The sequence below is a fragment of the Hoplias malabaricus genome, chromosome 16 (assembly GCF_029633855.1).
Source record: "Hoplias malabaricus isolate fHopMal1 chromosome 16, fHopMal1.hap1, whole genome shotgun sequence".
Lineage (NCBI taxonomy): Eukaryota > Metazoa > Chordata > Actinopteri > Characiformes > Erythrinidae > Hoplias > Hoplias malabaricus.
Window position 1 is genome coordinate 12,720,482 of NC_089815.1, and position 21,049 is coordinate 12,741,530.

At 42.0% G+C, this 21,049-nt stretch overlaps 1 protein-coding gene across 5 annotated transcripts in view; it reads right to left on the bottom strand.

Moving 5' to 3' along the window:
• The window catches only part of ptprsa (protein tyrosine phosphatase receptor type Sa), a 403,088-nt gene that overhangs the window by 18,201 nt on the left and 363,838 nt on the right, over nt 1–21,049 (bottom strand). The window lies entirely within an intron of this gene.

A 21,049-nucleotide genomic window follows, 5' to 3' on the forward strand; every position in this document is an offset into this window, starting at 1 on the left:
TGACGTTTGAAATCATTGTTTCGTGTTATCATAAAAACCAACATAGGAAAGATAGCAATTGTGTGCTAGCAGAAATAAAGAAAAGCTAGGAAGAACTGAGAGGAGATACAGAAGAGACAGGGACCCCTTACTGTGACTGTTGTTTGGTGTTTTGCCGACATGCTTATGGATGTTATCAAAATGGAATGTGAGGCAAACTGCTCTTGCCCCAGCATCCACTTTACACGGGTGTCATGTTCCTTGTCACACACCTCCCATTTATACAGAAGGATAGTTTCTCATTGTATAGGGCACAATTCAAGGCAGCCTATCAGAATAGACTTCATATACATAAGTCAATCTTCAAGGCACATTATCAAATATCATTGTCTAGATAAGTATAAATCCCAAGCCTTTTAATACTAATGAACATATTGTCACTGTCCAATGACAAACATGCATCTCCAAAAAAAAGCAACTTCACAGGAGAAGGGAAAAACCTTTTTAACTTTCAGTGGAGGTCAATGTAAAAAGACGTTATTCCATGTAATTCTGTTGCATTTCTATTGGTCCATTCACCTTGAAATGTTCACACAGTGAGGAGGACAGCTGCTGGTTTCAAATGATGTAGTAAACTAAAAATCCACAAAAATGGAAATACACGTTTTTAAATGGACAGCAATAATATATAAGTTAGAACAGTGGTTCCTAAAGTGAACTATGCACAATTGAGCACTGCTAGCAAAAAATGGACAAGTTTGTGAGAGCTAAGCGTGCACAGATAACAAGTTTTCTCAAGCCACAACTTCCAAAGGGAAAACGAGAAAATATCACAAAGCATATGTCAAAGCTAGCTCATACTAGTCACTGAAGAGATGTGGGGATTAAATGTGTCATTTTTGCCAAGCAAAGGTGCAGGTTTCAGTCTTTTCCTGAAACTTTTTAAGTTTTTATAATACATTTTTTTGTGCAGGGAAATCAATTAGGAGCAAATGTGTTCGACAATGACAGTTAAGCACAATCAGATTTTTTTGATGTTTTTTCTATAAGTAGAAAATATATATATAAAAAATCTGTGAGCATCTGTTAAATTACATTTTTGATTGATTTTCAAAGTGCAAGTTGACACATTTACAGAGAACACACTTCTATGCAATTAAATGGCAATTAATGTTGCTGAATTGAGTAAGTGAAATGGGTATTCACTTAGAAATAACAGAAAATATTTAAGTTTGTTCTCTAAAAAGTATTTGCACAAAACCTCAGTAAATCCCACATATAATGCATCAGGTGTACAAATGAGTTTTAGTCATTTTTGTAATCCTATATTCTCCCATTCCTCCCACCCTGAGGAAACCCACACATGCAAACATGGGAAGCACACACTAGACTCCTCACAGACAGGCACCTTCGGTGGGGTTCGGACCCACAACCCCAGGACTATGGATCTTTGTGGCACATCACTACCTGTTGTGCCTCTATGATTCCCAATTGTATTTTATTCAACCAAGAAAAAAAAACACCCCTAAAATAGTAGTTTGAAAACCATAAGTGACATTTGAAATTTGTCACTGCAATAATCATGAGTTCCATCAAGGAAAAAGTGTTGCAAAATCATGTGCATCAATTTGTTCTGTTCAATGTGAAAAACTGAAAGTGACATGCTTTATGATCATTTTACAACCGCTCAATGAAATTTGACCTCAGTATTTAACCCATCTGTGACAGTGAACACACATAATAACAAACAGGGGAAACAAACACACATACATGGAGCAGCACACAGCCACCCTCTGTGTCTAGGGAGCTTTTTGGGGATTGGCTGCCTTGCTCAAGGCCACTTCAGACACTTGATGTTCCTGCCAGTGGGGGAGATTTAAAGATGGTTATTTTGATGTTTGTGGTCGTGAATGTAGCATATTAATACTTAATTTGTAGTTTTTTTTAATTATTAAAATGACAATTGTCATTGTCAATTGTCAAACAGTTTGGATTAAAATTTTATGATACACAGAAAGACTTTAAAACATATTTGTACACCTAATATATACACCAATCAGCCATTCCTGAAGAGCATGTTGAAAGAGCATTAAAGACTTTTGCAGAGGAAAAAAGTGGGACTATACTCTGTAACTGCAGAACTACAAAAAAATGAGAGAGCATTTATCGTTATCATTACCCTTATATAGCACCTTCTAGATAACAAAGGTACACTTTAAAATCAACACTGCTCTGATGCCATTCCATGCAACACAACACAAAAGCAGCAGGCAAACACACACAGCATACTCTCAACCAGGAACGAGCGTCCATCTGGGGGATTGAATCGGGCACTAGGGATTCACCCAGGATAGAGTTCCAATCCATATCTGCATATGGTATTGCAGATATGGCATATAAACATTCACTCACAGACATTTACTCACACACCATAGTGGCGAGTGGTGCAGAGAAAATGGACAGTGACTATAGAAACAAGGATGTGGTTATAATGTTATGGCTAATCTGTGTATGTAGTTATCTAAAAGTAATAATAAAATGTTACATATGTATGTATTAGGCTGGTCCATGTACTGTCAGTAGTTCCATACATCTCATCCTGCACAAATCTCTCCTGATAAAGTACATATCCAAGTACACACACACACCCCCAGGGCTCCTGTTCCAATGCCCCTCATGTCATGATCCAAATCAAGGCCTTTTCCCCCTCCATTAACATTAGAGCCACTACAAAAGGCACAATTCATCTCTGTTTCTAGGTCAGCTGTCTGAGAGGATCCAATTCTGTTATGGGATGAGAGGGGCACATCTACAGGCTCTCTGTCTTTCACTCTCTCTCACACTCTTCTGTCTCCATGTATCTCCATCTCAGTTAATGCCTATCATGCCCCTCCCTGCACCAAAAGCACACTCTGTGCCAGCATCTGGCTGCATGCCCATACATTCTCTTTGTCTTTTAAAGAAGCACCTGGATGGGTTTTAAATTGAACACACATAAATATGCATATGCAATCACTCACACACAAACAAACATACACACACGCACGCACACACACACACACACACACACACACACACACACAAACAGACAAAGAAAAAGAGGATAAGCCAGATATCAATGAATGTTTGACCAAAGTACGGCTCCAGTTTGGTACATTTATGGGCCACATTTGGCCGTGAATGACTGCTTTGACAAAGGTTGAGGCAACCAGACTCACCCACCTCATATGGGTCAGATGTCAGGCTTTTTGTGAAACAAATCTGTCTTGCCCATACATGTGCCATAACTTAAGTCAAAGCCGAATAACAATAGTTGGCCCATGCCTGGCCCCCACAATTCTTGTCAGTGCCGTAACTGAGCCCTAAGATTTTGCTAGAGCCCTAAGAGATTTGGACCAAATTTGTCTGCTATCTGGGACAGGTTCAACTTCCCAGTGAAAGCTGAGGAAGTAACAGAGGGAGGAGAAATCTAAACAGCCAGCTAAAAGCTCCCTTATCTGGCTCCCACACACACCCATCACCTCCCTAATCAACGGGACGTAAATGTTAGACATGGCTTTTGGGACAGAGTATTCCTTCAGAGAAAGAACATAAAGTGAAGCACAGAACTGATAGAATATTTACAGACCACCAGGACCCTATTTTTGCAAGAATTCAGTGGCTTTATTGGAAACTAAGCAGTGGAAAATCATAAAGTAATAATTGTAAAAGCTTAAACAATTTCAAAATTTGAAGATTTCACCAAATATTTAATTATTTTATTATTAATTTTTGCAAATGATCCACAAAAACGGCATATTGAAATATCCTAGACCTGGTTGACCAATTTATATTGGGTAAATTGGGAGTTTGGGTAATTGAGCCTACACAATATTGCAATCAGTTCAAGGGTGTAGATTTGGTTTCAGCATTAGTTGGGACATTTAAAAAACTTCTGTAACTTCCCCTCACCACCACCACCACCTCCAAAAAATAAAATACAAATCTGTGTTTGAGCCAATGTGTTTTGTCAGATGTGATATGTTTGGTGTTCATTATTTGTATAATGTATGATCTGTGAAATTGGTATGCCCATGTCTTTGCAATTAGATTTGTTACTGATATATACTTTTCTTGTGTTCATTTTGTATTGCACACCAATTATTTCTATCAATTTGTTGACTGAAAATGTAATTTTCTCCATGTGCAACTTCTCTGTCCCCACTAATAAAGATACATCAATGTTAACACCCAAGGATTCTGTGGTCACTCCAGAGCCACACCATGCTTCCTCACTGAGAATGCAGAGTTGTTTTTGCCCTAGGACTATATCACTCTAGAAACATAACATTTTCCATACACTAAGAATGCAGACTTTTCTAATTAGAGCCATGTATCAGCTGCTGAAGACACCTAAATTGCATGAGCAATCTGCACCATTGTCCATCTCCATCTCATCATCATAGCATTGCAACCATGGAGAAAGTGGTATCTACAGGGACAAAGCTATTACTTTCCATGTCAGTTAGTCCTCAGGTACAGCGAAAAGTCAGCTCAATGTCTACTCCACTGTCATTTACCACCTCAAACATACAGTAAACCCTCTCCTCCCCACTATATTCACCAATCGGGGAGTTAGTTAAAGCTGCAACAATGAAGGAGGCCAGATTGATGAACTAGGGAACAAAAATACCCCACAACTAATAACCAAGAAAGAAGCTCTAAAACAATCGGATAGGCAATTTTGCTCTCAACTGCATTGTCAGCAGGAGATCCTCCCATCCTCCTCCATCAAAAGGGAAGAGACAACCTGAAGTAATCTTTCAAATTGGTATTTTTTATGTCTGTGCTGCTACACTGATTCAGACCTGAGCTTCAATGGCCAAATAATGGCAATAAAAAAATTTGCCTTTTAACATTTCAAGAACATACATTTTAAGTATCATGTCACAACCAATCTTAGTAAAACTAATTCACGCTTTTGTCTTTAGCAGGCTGGACTACTGCAAAAGTTTTAAATGGAATAGCCAAGTCCAGAATTAGACAGCTGCGGTTTATTCAAAGTTTTACTGCTAGAATGAATAAAATATTATTAGTTGTTTACAAACCATTAAACGGCCACAGACCAAAATATACTGCTGATCAGCTTGCATTATAGGCCCCTCAGATCACTTGGGACTAGTCAACTATTAGTGCCCAGAGGGTGAGACAGCTTTATAAACTCACGGAAGAAATCACATTTGCCCCAAATGTTGCAATCTAAAGAGAGTTCTATTCTTCCATATTTTTGATTAGCATTGCACATAATATTGCTATAAAGCATACATTTATTTATTTAAATTGCATTTATTTTCCAATTATTTCAAATTTGACATTAACTGTTATATGTATTCATTCGTATTTTAACTGATTTTAGATGTTTGAATGATCTTTTATTTGTGTTTACTATTTTATTTTATTTATTTATTAATATACACATGGAGTTTTTGTAAAGTATTCAGTTAAATATGGAAATCCAGATACAACAATACAATATCTACAACAATGAAGGTTTTATGGATTTAATAATAATAATAAAAAAAGAATACTTATAATTGAGTAATTGAGTCTAACTATAAATAAACTAGGTCAACCTATCTGCCATTTAGTATAGCTGATAAAGCACAAAAAGTAGTTACAGAAGAAAAGCTCGAAGTATTCTTCTTACTTCAGCAAATAGAAAAGGAAAATAAATCCTCTTCATCAATTTCTGTAAACTGCACGCTTGACACAATTTCAACAAAACTATCTTAAAATGCAACAAGAGTGACCGTTATAATTTATTTATTATAATTATTTATTTATTATAATTAATAATAAATAAAGTTTACCTGGGCCACATACACAAGTCTTTAAATGAGCAGTCTTGATCAAACATTTCATCAAACCACATCTTGTCCCTAGTGAACTGTCAAAATTGTCATTTATATCTAAGATCTTCGAAAAAGCTTTAGACCATATAAATAACATGAAAAATTTCTATCTGGATTCAGGCAAAATCACAGCACAGAGACAACACAGAGACATATGATCTTTGTCATGTTTCAGATCAAGGCCATGTATCTTTGATACTGAAAACCATACTATTCTCCTAGAAAATTAGAAAGCATAATGAATGCACAGGAATAGATATATCTCTTAAAGATCTATCTATCTGTAAAATTTACCTATATCAGCGGTCTCTCCAAGCTGCCACAAGGTCTTTCCCCTGTTGTCAGCTGCTCTGTTGATGGCAGTCACTAGGTAACCTAAGTAATTATAATCATACACAAGATAAGATGTAAAATATCCAATGCCAATCCATTAGAGCTTCACATGGGGCCTACCCCATCCTCTTCCTACCGACAGCCACACAATTTCTATTGTTCCAATCCTACAGCTACACCTAAGTTGTGGCCGGTTATGATCCGATCAGCAACCAGCTAGCCTTAGCATCTACGGTTACCCATTGAGCCTATCACATGAGTACCAAAACCACCCACTGCATCACTAGATGCTTCACAGATGTCACCAGGTAGGCACCTCCTCGGTGTTACGCTGAATTAAGCCCACAGCACCTCCAGAAGGCTCAACAGTGAAGTCTGATGTCCCAGACCCACCCCACTCCAAGCTAGCTGTAGTCCTTGCTAAAACCATAAATCATATCAGATCAATTCTATAAACCCTGTACTGGCTTTTTCCAAGTAAAATTTTGTAGTGATTGTAACATTTTTATTGACATGTAATACTCTGCCATAATGCCTGCAAGATCCCATTTCCCATTATGAACAATCATGCCTACTTAGATCACAGGATGTTGGCTTTAAATAAGTTCCAAGAATTCAGAAGGCTTCAGCAGGTGAATAGCTTTTTCATACAAAGCAACCGAAATTTTCTAATCTCCATGTTAATGTTCACAACTCAGATACAGTGTTAATCTATAAGTCTAGGCTCAAATTTGTTTAGTGTAGCTTTTGGTAATCAACCTTTCCCCTTAGTAGATCTAGGGGGGGTCACTGACAGGTAATTGTATTAAACTGAGATCTTGATGCTGTTGTCCCATTGATAACACTGAATCAATATTTCAGGGTGCTCTCCTGTCTGTTGCCATCTGGTTAACTTCCTTTAGTTAGAAAGTTCCTTTAGTTATAATTTAATCTGCTGGACTTGTTCAACACTCTCTAACAAAATTCATATCTCTAAAATTGCATAAATAAAACAAGAACTAATTCCATGTTGTCCCTCTTTTCCAAGTTAATTTAAAAAATCCTCCTGTCCAGTGCTACAATGATGGAAAGCTGACATTTGGGGTCTCCTGCTCATCTGCTTTGAGATCAGTTGCCAACTCTGGATTCTTGGCATGTTACACTCCACGCCTCCACTGCACATTTGCAACTACATATCTGTGGTATCTGCCATCACAATGTAGCAACAATTGATATATGATGGGACTGATTTTTCACAAACCAGAGGATATTGCCATTATCACCAGTGGCTATTCATTTTTTTCCCTTTAATTCTGGATTTATGTAAAGTGACTTTGTGACAAAAGGAGTAAAAAAGGAGTTTTTGGAAAAGGACCACACCCAAACTCTGCCTTATAAAACATATATGCACATTATAAAACAGCTTCTCTACCCTTACTTTTTCATGACAAAAAATAATTACCTGCCATGGACTTGTTGAGCTCTTCCTGACTAACCAGAGTGTCCACTTTCCTGCTCCTCCTCACTCCACTCCATGACTGAGGTCAGTTGTCTCCATCTATGTCTCTCTTGCTAGTGCCACTTCATCCAGATCTTTCCAACATGGGCACTCCTGTTTGTTCTCAGCATTCCCAGCAAATTTTGCTTACCTTCTTGAGATTAACATGTCTGGTATTGTGTGCTTGACATCATTGTGCCCAACTCCTCTGATCCTCCTGAGCCACCTTGCATTACTTGCTCACTGATGACTTTGCCTCTTGTATGTGCTCTAGATAAGATAATGTTGCTTTGATATGAAGATGTTGCTTTGCTACTCGCTGTTGCCATTCCTGGGTCAGTGCAGCCTTCATCTGCCTCTGCTGCTGGCCACCTCTCTGCTTCGCCTGCTTCATGTAGTGGAGTATGGACCGAATACCAGATAACCAGATCGAAATGAAGAAATGAAAAGTTTTAATTCAAAACTTTCCATTATGACCAGAACTTTCATCTGGTCCCGAAGTCAGCATTCCACAAACCGCAGGGGACAAAGACCCTGCAGCCCCCACACACACGCACCCACCTAAGAACACTTTCAAGTGACACATGGCCCCAACACCCCCTTCTCTCTTGTGAGAAACAGGAACACAGAACAAAGAAGAGAGTTTTTACGGCCCGCTTTTATGACAATGGCACCTAAATGTCTCGTCCTTATCTCGAGCCCACTAAACAGGATCAGCAAATGGTTAAACCAAAAGTGACCTCGGTTGAACCACCGTGAATCATCCATCCGCACTGGATCAACAGCATGGACCAACAGCGACCCCAAATGGACACTGGCGAAAATAACGCCTCGCTCGGGGTCGCCTGAACAATAGCGGAAATGAAATCAAATTCTGATTAAATGTGTATAAACAAATGTATTAATGTCACTTTCTGTGCCCTCAGATGAATGCCCACCTTCTAATGAAATGATGTATATTGCTGATTGTTAACCGTGAAAAGAAGTTCTGCTTCTGATTAGAAACGTGAATTAAACACCAAAATAATACTTCTAACGTATTATTGTAAATGGGACGTAAACACAACATACCCAAGATGAAATCTCATGTAAATGTTTGATATTAATAATCCAGCATACTCATTGTTATATGTTACTAAAATGTATAAGGAGTTTCAATACGCGAAAATTATATCCCGTTTCAGTGAACCGCTGATTCAAACTCCCCCCTCCTACTCTCTTCCCCTCTCGAGAGTCACGTGAGCCTGAACTCGCGCCCAATCAGAAAAGGACGCCTCCCATGAGGGCGTGACCGCGCTGGCTTTGAAAAACAGCTCAACAGCTCGACACAGCAGTAAGCCAAGGAGAACAGAAAACGGAGAAGAGAGGACAACAACAGCAAGGAAATCCGAGGAACTTTGAAACAACAAAGAGATCAACAGAGAACCTCGATTCAACTCCGAAAAACCTCTCCAAAGCGAGACGCTTTCTCCTTCATGCCGACGAAACAAAGAAAAACCTTAGAGACTTCATCAAAAGCTCACAAGAGACGTCTTGAATTAGCTAAAAGTATGAAGCTTTAATAATGCGTCGAGCGATTTGAATACTTTCCTTTCTTTCAATAGTGTTTATGTTTTATAGCCCAAACTAAGTTTAATCTCACGACTGATCAAAGCCGGTGAACTTATTCGTGGCCAGAGTAAGAAAACACCGCCGAGATACTAGAAAGTCGTAGAATAAGTAAGTTTATTGAATCGATTTTCAGTTCTGGATCCGCAGTAACCAGCGAAACTTTCGTCCAAACGTCCATATGGTTGGACCCTCCTACTCACGACACTGAGCCAGAGGATCCTGCTGCCGAGTACACGCTCCGAGTACGCCGAGGCGACTCAACCGACGAAGAAAACCTCCACGCTGACTCAGCCTGGAAACTTCCGAGACCGCGAAATCAAACAAGACGCCATCACTCCCAGGACCTCAGAGAGCCTTTGTACGCAACGAGTGGAGACAATCGATGAAAAGTAAGCTAAACTTACGCATGTCCAGAGCTGAAAATTGAATCAAGTTTCTTGATAAATTTTGTATTAATTAAACCTCAGTTAGCAACACATTAGTCACAAGCTAGAGTGCCTAGCGTATCGCCGCAGTCGAATCAGCTTCCCCTGCTTTGATGCCGTGAGATTTCAAGATCACGCTATGTTAAGTAAATATCCTTCTCTTTTTTAATAAAACTTTCATTATTTGAAATCACAGTGTGTGCAGTTTTGTTCATTAGAATTTCTGAAAATCCTGAAGGACTCACTTAGCGTGATTATTATTCATTCTCAAACTAATTATTAACGTTTTAATTGCTTAAGCCAATTATAAACTTTAATTAATATTATTAAGTCAAATATCAGAGATTATAGGAGTTTGAATAAGGTCAACGCTATAAACACAAATTATAAATATATATATTAAATATATATTCACAAAGGTATCGTGGCGTATGATTAAAAACCCAACATACGCTACATATCAATTATTTTATTTTGGCGCCCACGCGAGGCCAGGAAAAAGGCTTTTTAATGTACAAACTGTAAAACACTGAAACAATCTCAGCTTGGGTTTATGAAATACTTTCCGCCGTTTGTGTTGCTGAATAACGATTGAGATTCAAAGCTTGATGTGGGCAATTTCGTGTTGTGTTTGTTATTGTTGAAAAACTGTTGTGGCATATACCGTTTAGAAAATAAGCTTGGTTGCTTTTAAAGTGCACGGCTCTGCGCCATTTTGCATGCATTAAATTGAGGCCTGGGTACACCCCCATAAATTGAGGCCTGGGCACACCCCCAACTTGCTATCGCAATTGAAATTGTCGACCAGTTCACACTGATAAGACCTGGTATTACAGCTCTAGTGGCTGTCTCTAAACTCTGCACATCTGAATAATTACAAGTAAAGGCTTGGAAGCAAAATAAGCTGATACAACTACAGCAGACAGTGTGCAGTAATTAGAGATTGACACTTTAACTTGATACCAGATCACAAATGCAGTTAAAAGAGAGAGTCTTTTAATTTAGCTGTTCTTAATAATTCTTTAATTAGGAAAATTCTTTTATTTTCATAATTCCTTAATTGGAAATTATATCTAGTAATAAATCTTACTTAATTTTAAAAATTCTTTAATCCAAATTTTTCGACAATTCTTTAATTCAAAATTTTTAATAATTTCAATTATTGAAAAAAATTTTTTTTTGAATAGTGTTCCCTCCTCTTTTGCTCACTTGCGTATAGCAACTTTCACTCCACCCTTCACTACTAACAGACTTCCCTTAGAGATTCACAAGTGAACTCTAACACCATACATACTAGCAGTTACTCTTAGAGCACTCATTACAGGTGAATTTAGTTCAGGTTTAGTTAGAAAAGGGATTAACGGAATTAATCCTAACTAAATAGAAGTAATTTACACCTCGCAGTTAAAAACACAGCTAACATGGCAGAAGGTACTTTTTCCTCGGAAGTATATGTAGAAGGTTTGTGGAAGGAGGCATTCTCTGTTCTGACCAGCATCACCAGTGATGTGATGCCTGGATTCGCAGAGACTGTGCAGAAGACCTCCCTGATCAGTCGTGACCACATGGTAGCTAAGTGGATAGAGAACCACTTAACCCACATGGTCAAGGGCAAATCCCTAACGGAGGCGTTAGGTCAAATAGCCCTCCTCGCTGTAAGTACAGCTCAGAGCCAGCGAACGTGAGCTTGAGGTATCAAGCTCAGCAGGCAAAGATAGAGGCAGAGTTAAGGCAACTTCAAAGCGAAATAGCTGAAGGGAACACACTGCCCCAGGTCACACCTGATGTGCCACCTAGTGCCGCTACAGAAAGACAAGGCCAGCAGGAAGATAGTGAGGATCAGGAACCAGACTCAGGGACCGTAACCTTTAGAGCTGCTGCAGCACCTCCTCTGGTATCAACGGGTATTTCACCTTCCCCTGTGTCTCTTGTCAGCCGTCCCTTACAACGCCCTGCTAGACCCAGAGCACTGCAACCCAGTGTCTGGTCCCCTCAACCTTTACCCTCTCATGGTCCCTCATACAAGGACCTAGATAAAATCGCGCGTAATATAACCCGCTTTGATCCCAAACCCGATGGTTCTAATGATATCTTTTCCTACCTAAAAGATATTGACTTCTACCTCCAAAGGTTCCCTGGGATCACCATAGATGACAGACTATATGTGATCAAACTGACCTCCAACCGAGACGTCAGTAACTTCATTGAACGTCAGCCAGACTATGTAAAAGCGCGATATGATGTGCTGTGCCAAGCATTGGAGGAAGAATTCTCCAATCACCTGTCACAGACCGGACTGGCCGCTGCTTTGAACATAAAACAGCAACGCCAGGAATCCCCTCAGCAATATTATAATCGACTCAGACAGGCGTACTTCGGACCTAGAAATGACTCCGGAATGGAGGAAGAGTTAAATTTCAAATCACTATATATCCAAAACCTCCATCCCCTCACCAGTCATCAGTTGGGAGTCTCAGCTTGCCCTCGCACCCTGTCTAGCAGGCAGATGCGTGATTTAGCACTCAGAGGTTTCCTAAAATCCCAACAAATTCCCAACAGGCGGTCCGAAACACCCCAAGTCTTTAATGTCGACTCCAGCTCCCCACATTTAGATTTGGAAGGTGCCACCCAGGCCGATCCACCAAGATCCGCCCTGGACCCTTCCTCCACTTCGTGGACCAGTGAGGGCCCGAAACCTGATCTGCCCTCACATCAATACAAGCGCTACCCTCCTCGCAGGCCAGACAGAAATCGCGACAAAGATTTCTGGAACCCTCGGGACAGTATGGTCGTGACTATTAACCTGCAGAAAACCGCGGTGCGGGCCGTGGAAAACCATCACATCCCCATAAGGGATATGAGCAAACAGCTCAGAACCAGCTTTCTGATTCTAATAGAGAAAAGAAAGAGAAATACTGGTATCAAAATAAAGAAAATCACGCTAAAGACAAGCTTAAAGGCAAGGAATTCAGCTCTAAGGAGTTAGAGGACATCCGCCGAATGCTTGCAATGATCTGTAAAGAGAAAAAGAAAAAAACTGACGTTCTTTCTATCACCTCCGTGCGGTCTAACCCAAAGCCATCCTCTAACACCCCAGAAATGTTAGAGAGTTATGTAGGAGAAGTGACAAGCGAAGCTCCGTCTTCTAGCGCACCGTGCAATCTCCTCGTGACCCAAACAAACACTGAAGACCCAATGATACAGGGAGGTGACTTGCAACCACCCTCCAGTGCTGTTTTGGTTGTTCAGTTAGACGATAAAGAAGGTTTAACGCCAAATGACCCTTCAGTCATTGAAGGCGACACACCCGTCCGACAATTCATGGGACACTTAACTGAGAAAGGGGTTGCACACAAATTCTATTTGTCCACCATTGTGGAGAGAAGGCTAGTACATGAGGCCCTGTTGGACACTGCATCAGATGTCCCACTCATGTCTTCCGCCTTGTTCCAGCTCCAAAACTGTTCTCTTAAAATTCAGCCGTATTCACATGCAGGCCTCACTATCCGATCTATGGCACTAATACACTTAGCCATCTGACCAATGACTTTAGTGCATCCAGTCCATGTGTCTCCTCTCGAAACAATTCCCTTCCTCATCGGCAAAGATCTCCAAGAACAAAAGGGTACTCACCCATTATTTCTTGGTCGTCCCTAACTTGCCGCACGATGCTTATATTGGAAGTGACTTCTTGGTGCGCCTCGACGTCCACGTAGACACCCACAATAGTGTGCTGTGGTCCTTGACTGATGTTTCAATAGAAACCTGGTCCTCAGATCTCAGCAACCTAGGCTCAGGACAAACTATTCCCGAGGTATGTCAGGTCACTAACCAAGGTTCACTTGTGGTACCTGCGAACACCGCAAATGTACCCATTCGCTTAGTCATGCGACCTGGCCAACACTTAAGCCACGCGCATGCACTTTTCCAACCGTCACCTCAGTTCTTCGAGCTAGGCCTCACCCTCGAAGCCACACCTTTGGTGGAAACACGAGCAAGATCCACCTATCTATTCGTACGAAACGAAACCACTCAACCCTTGACAATCCCTCACTCATCTCCTCTGGGTTGGTTAGTCAGTACGAAATTCCATGACTTCGAGTTGCGAATCCCGATCATAGGACCAATGCCTGAATCCCTGCTTCTTGATCATCCAGAATCAAAGGTGTTCTACACTCATTCGACACGAGCTGTTGCTCTCTTCTCAGCCCTGGACATGAGTAAAGACGCCATTTGCAGGATAGATCTCGCTGACGACAATCAGATGACGATCATGGTTCTTTCTTTAGATTCATTCCCGGAATCCTCCCAGGAACCATCTCCTCTCCCCGAAGCGGGAGAAAACACTTCAAATTCACGTACTTCAAAAGAACTATCTGACTCCGAATTCCGTATCCAAGTCGAACAAGTTCTAATGGAGGCCGACGCCCTCCAAAGCAAAGAAGAACGTGAGAAACTCTGTGAAGTGCTCCTTAAATATCAGAAATCTTTTGCCAAAGATTCAACGGACTGTGGTCTCACTGATATTCATTCAGTGCGCATTCCCACTCGTCCAGGAGCACCACCCACGTTTGTCCGCCAATACAAAATTCTGTTGGCATCCTATGAACCAGTACAAGAAATCATTGATGACTTGCTGGAAAAGGGCATAATTCGACCCTGCAACAGCACATATTCGGCACCATTATGGCCCGTCATAAAACCAAATGGTAAATGGCGCTTAACCATCGACTATCGGAAACTAAATTAACAGGTTCCCTTGTCTCGATGGCTGATGACACAATTGGAGCAAGAACTTCCCTCGGTCCGAAACGCTAAATACTTTTCCACCATCGATGTAGCCTCTGGCTTCTGGACCATCCCGGTGCAAGCAGAAGACCAACACAAGCTCGCTTTCACTTTCGCAAACCGACAGTACACATTCACTCGGTGCCCTTTTGGATATGCCAACTCACCCGCGGAGTTTAACATTTTCTTAAACAAAGCATGCCCTGATGCCCGCGAGCGAGGCACCCTCATATATGTGGACGACATACTCATGCGTAACCACTCCCTACAGGCACACATTGACGAGATTGATCATGTTCTTGACCAGCTTACAACAGCAGGTGCGAAAATATCACTCTCCAAATGTCAGTGGTGCAGAACAAAAGTGAATTACGTCGGTCTGCTCGTAAGCACTGATGGTGTTGAACCACAAGTGAGTCGAGTGCAAGGGGTAACAAACCTCGCAGCACCCACCAACCTTAAGGAACTCCGGAGTTTCTTAGGAGTATGCAACTACTCACGACAATTCATAGAAAACTATGCGGACCTAGCTCGTCCACTCTATGACCTCCTGAAAAAGGATACTCCGTTCACATGGGGCGAAGCCCAGGAACACGCCATGCAGGCACTGAAATCTAAACTGTGCATGGCTCCATGCCTTGCCTATCCTGACAGTAGTAAAGAATTCTACCTAGAAGTAGGGTTCTCAGACCACTGTCTCAGCTCCGGTCTGTATCAATTACACGACAGAGACAAACGTGTCATAGCCTATGCTAGTAAAACTATGCTGGCTGCCGAAAACAAATACAGTGACTGCGAAAAAGCACTACTAGCAACAGTGTGGGCAGTCAAACATTTCTCCAACTACCTAGGTGGTCAGAAGGTGATTGTTGAAACTCATCATCAGCCAGTCACTTTCCTAAACAGCCAACGAATTCGAGAGGGTGTAGTAACTAACGCTCGAGTAGCATCCTGGCTAATGGCTCTCCAAAGCTTTGACTTAGAGGTACGTTACGCGCAAAACTACAAGAGCCTCCTAGGCACAGGCCTTGCTTCCTGCAGGCAATGCGAAGGAAACATTCCTTCCCAAGTGCCACAAACTCCAGAAACCCTCTTACCCACCGTGGCTAACCACCACTATTTCGATCCTAACACATGCAAAGACCTTGTCACTGCGTATGTAGATGGTTGTTCGTTCCGCCGAGAACACACCCTGATGGCAGGGGTGGGTATTATCGGAATAAACGGATGGCCTCACGAACCCCTAAGTTTCAAATTGGGTGCCCAGTCCTCTCAATATGCTAAAATAGCAGGAATTCTCATCACAATCCAGTCCGCGGTCCAGAAAAGCGTAAAAACATTGGTGATCTGCACAGACTCCAACTACGCGCGCCTAAGCTTCACATGCCACTTGAGACTGTGGAAAACCAACAACTACACCACGTCAAACAAAAAGCCAGTTAAACACAAAGAGCTTTTCGCGGCATGCGAAAACTTGGTAGACACACATGACCTGCAGATCTACTGGAAGAAAGTGAAGGGTCACTCCCGAGTCCCGGGAGATGACAAAGAATTCAATGATCAAGCAGACAGCTTAGCCAAACAAGGGGCCCGCGAAGGCACATCGTGGACATTCGATCCCTCCCTTTATCCAAACCCACCCGACATCGAAGTCCTAGCTGTCACACGGTCTCGAACTGTAACGAAGGCGTCGCCTGACAATGCTAAACCTACCATTGTCTCTATTAACCCTGCTTTTTCGGAAGCTGACTTAGTTACTCTCCAAGCTCGAGACTCATCCATTTCTAATATGCTTAGCCATGTATCTGACCCATCTACTTATCCCATCACAGCCCAAGATCTTGACACCATACCAGGCCTTAAAGACCTATACGGCGCCAGAGCGTCCCTCCAAGTCGTCAAAGGCTTGCTAGTTCATGCCACTGACTCGCACACTTCACCTACGTTCGTGGTTCCTTAGTGCCACAGGGGGGTGATGCTGATGCACGCCCATGACTCCCCATCTGCGGGACACAAAGGGGTCAAAGCAACACACCATGCGCTCCGGCAAATCAGCTCCTCTGTAGATAGCCTAGCCATGGGGAGAATTCCTCCCTACCTGGTGCCTCTATCCTTAGTACAGGAGATTTTGTCTACAGCAACTCGAGAAGTAGTTACTGATCTCCAGGCCCACCTAGCCTATACCTTAGGTAGCGCCATCCCAATTTATGTTAATCCTCAAGACCGAGAATTAGTTTTCATCATCAACCTTCCCATAATGGCGCCTGAAAACATCTACCGCTTGAAAGATGTTGTCAACGTTGGCTTCTGGCAAGAGTCTGCCTACGTTCGTGTAAAAACAACATCTCTTGTAGCATACCAAGATGATAACCCTGACCTATATCTGGTACCCAATTTGCTTATGTGCACGCTCACTAAAGACATTCACTACTTGTGCCCTAGCAAACTTTTCATTCGTGACAGCGCAAATGGGATCTGTGGCCTCAAGCCTATGATGAGTAATACTCAATGCCCGGTAGTCGTCACACCCCGACGTTTGGTAACCAGTACTCAAGCTGAAATTGTTGGAAATCGTTGGTTGGTTAACACTCCCTTTAGAGAGGCCCTACTAACCTATGATCAACATGAAACCTCAGAAAGGGTACTCCTTCCTAGCCAAACCTTCTGGGTAGACGTCCCCGTAAACGCAATCTTACATGTAGGAGACTTGGCCCTGTATCACCTAAACCCTGACCAATATGAGAGCGACATAGAAATCTCAGAGTTCTTCTCCAAACACACCATCGAGCTAGATACTAAAACACTAACTCGCCTAGAATATGAGGGAACCCAAGTCATTGATCTAACCCCCATAGATAACACACTTAGAGAGCTGTCGTCTCAACCCCTATGGCCAGTTCAGCCTGTCACCTATGCATGGTCCACTCCGGACACCTTACTAGTTACCCTGGTAGGATTAGGATATCTTCTGACCTTTGGCATAGCCTGGTTCTATTTCAAACGCACTCGAGCCCTCCAGAGCAGGTTAGAAACTTGGTCTAATAAAATGGTCAAATTCGTTAGACATAAAAGAGCCCAGAGAGGTGAATCCCCAAGTTTTAGATATGAAGCCGAAGGCCATGTCGAAGAATCAGCTCTCGAGGTTGCGTTTGAACAAGACCTACCCCTAAATAATTAGAATCCCTTCAGCATGCAAACATACACATTCCATATGCACCCATACACTAATAGGAATACATCAGCTCTGGAAATGTGTTTGAATATGCTTGCTGATCTCACCTTCCTCCACAGCAAAAGTTCTTTTCAGCTCCATGATCCCTGCCGAACCATAAAACTGAAAAGAAAGGGGGGAATGTAGTGGAGTATGGACCGAATACCAGATAACCAGATCGAAATGAAGAAATGAAAAGTTTTAATTCAAAACTTTCCATTATGACCAGAACTTTCATCTGGTCCCGAAGTCAGCATTCCACAAACCGCAGGGGACAAAGACCCTGCAGCCCCCACACACACGCACCCACCTAAGAACACTTTCAAGTGACACATGGCTCCAACACCCCCTTCTCTCTTGTGAGAAACAGGAACACAGAACAAAGAAGAGAGTTTTTACGGCCCGCTTTTATGACAATGGCACCTAAATGTCTCGTCCTTATCTCGAGCCCACTAAACAGGATCAGCAAATGGTTAAACCAAAAGTGACCTCGGTTGAACCCCCGTGAATCATCCATCCGCACTGGATCAACAGCATGGACCAACAGCGACCCCAAATGGACACTGGCGAAACTACGCCTCGCTCGGGGTCGCCTGAACAATAGCGGAAATGAAATCAAATTCTGATTAAATGTGTATAAACAAATGTATTAATGTCACTTTCTGTGCCCTCAGATGAATGCCCACCTTCTAATGAAATGATATATATTGCTGATTGTTAACCGTGAAAAGAAGTTCTGCTTCTGATTAGAAACGTGAATTAAACACCAAAATAATACTTCTAACGTATTATTGTAAATGGGACGTAAACACAACATACCCAAGATGAAATCTCATGTAAATGTTTGATATTAATAATCCAGCATACTCATTGTTATATGTTACTAAAATGTATAAGGAGTTTCAATACGCGAAAATTATATCCCGTTTCAGTGAACCGCTGATTCAAACTCCCCCCTCCTACTCTCTTCCCCTCTCGAGAGTCATGTGAGCCTGAACTCGCGCCCAATCAGAAAAGGACGCCTCCCATGAGGGCGTGACCGCGCTGGCTTTGAAAAACAGCTCAACAGCTCGACACAGCAGTAAGCCAAGGAGAACAGAAAACAGAAAACGGAGAAGAGAGGACAACAACAGCAAGGAAATCCGAGGAACTTTGAAACAACAAAGAGATCAACAGAGAACCTCGATTCAACTCCGAAAAACCTCTCCAAAGCGAGACGCTTTCTCCTTCACGCTGACGAAACAAAGAAAAACCTTAGAGACTTCATCAAAAGCTCACAAGAGATGTCTTGAATTAGCTAAAAGTATGAAGCTTTAATAATGCGTCGAGCGATTTGAATACTTTCCTTTCTTTCAATCGTGTTTATGTTTTATAGCCCAATCTAAGTTTAATCTCACGACTGATCAAAGCCGGTGAACTTATTCGTGGCCAGAGTAAGAAAACACCGCCGAGATACTAGAAAGTCGTAGAATAAGTAAGTTTATTGAATCGATTTTCAGTTCTGGATCCGCAGTAACCAGCGAAACTTTCGTCCAAACGTCCATATGGTTGGACCCTCCTACTCACGACACTGAGCCAGAGGATCCTGCCGCCGAGTACACGCTCCGAGTACGCCGAGGCGACTCAACCGACGAAGAAAACCTCCACGCTGACTCAGCCTGGAAACTTCCGAGACCGCGAAATCAAACAAGACGCCATCACTCCCAGGACCTCAGAGAGCCTTTGTACGCAACGAGTGGAGACAATCGATGAAAAGTAAGCTAAATTTACGCATGTCCAGAGCTGAAAATTGAATCAAGTTTCTTGATAAATTTTGTATTAATTAAACCTCAGTTAGCAACACATTAGTCACAAGCTAGAGTGCCTAGCGTATCGCCGCAGTCGAATCAGCTTCCCCTGCTTTGATGCCGTGAGATTTCAAGATCACGCTATGTTAAGTAAATATCCTTCTCTTTTTTAATAAAACTTTCATTATTTGAAATCACAGTGTGTGCAGTTTTGTTCATTAGAATTTCTGAAAATCCTGAAGGACTCACTTAGCGTGATTATTATTCATTCTCAAACTAATTATTAACGTTTTAATTGCTTAAGCCAATTATAAACTTTAATTAATATTATTAAGTCAAATATCAGAGATTATAGGAGTTTGAATAAGGTCAACGCTATAAACACAAATTATAAATATATATATTAAATATATATTCACAAAGGTATCGTGGCGTATGATTAAAAACCCAACATACGCTACATTCATATTCTCCTTTCCTCAATCATCCCAATTCCCATTCCTTCAATCATCTCATGTCCCATTCCTCCAATCAGCCCTCCTCCTTCCTCAATCAATTATTCCTGTCCCTCTCTGAATTATCCCATGAACACTTCCCTCGATCATCAGAACCCCCTCCATCTGTCTCGGGCTGGGTCTTCTGATCCTCCACTCTCAACTGCCCCTCTGGCCATTCCACCCCAGTGCCTGCATATTCATCCTCCTCTTGTCTTCTCTATATTGCATCAGAACATTCTCCAATGTGAGGATGTTTACCTCTGCTCCTGTGGCCCTGCTCCAGCAGTGAAATATTTCCACTTATTGGGGTGCCTTGGATTTGGAGCTTTGCTGCATTGTTTTTAAGGGCCATGCCACACTCTCCTGCAAGGCATGTGGCTGCCCTTCTCCTCCATGTATTTCCCAGAAGGCCAGATGGTCTGCAATAAATTTAATTCTCCCGGCTGTTTTGCTTCTTCCTGCAAGCTGCTCCATGTCTGCTCTTATTGTAGCCAAGCACACACCCACTCCTTCTGCCTTCAGTGGCTGCTAACTTGGCAGGAGCTGAGTGATTTAGTTTCTTTCAAATCAGGGCTTCATCCATGGCTGAGGTGCCCTTGAACAAGACACCTACACCCAAACTGATCCCCTGATGCTTGGGTTGGCTGTGCAATGACTCCCTCACTTGTAGTAACCTATTCTCTGCCTGAGGTTGTCTTGTCACGTCTACTGAAAGTAATTCTTGGTAGTTATATTATTGGCCTGTACTCTACTCCTTTCTCATCTTAACAGATCAACCCCACTGGAATTGCTGCTTGCAAGATATTGCAGGAAGCACACCACTATTAATTGTTCTGCACCCTCCTTTAACGGCCTCCACCCAGTTCTAACATTTTGCTCCTTTAAGTGACAATGGACCATGTCATTGCCTTGAGTAGGCTTGTTGATTATGGTGCTTGGCTGATTAAGCCTGATATCATCTGTGGTTCTGCCTCTCCACATTATTTTCTGGCATTATTTTTTGGGTCTGCCGGAATTATAAATTGTTGTCTTACTTTTGGCTGCAAAAGT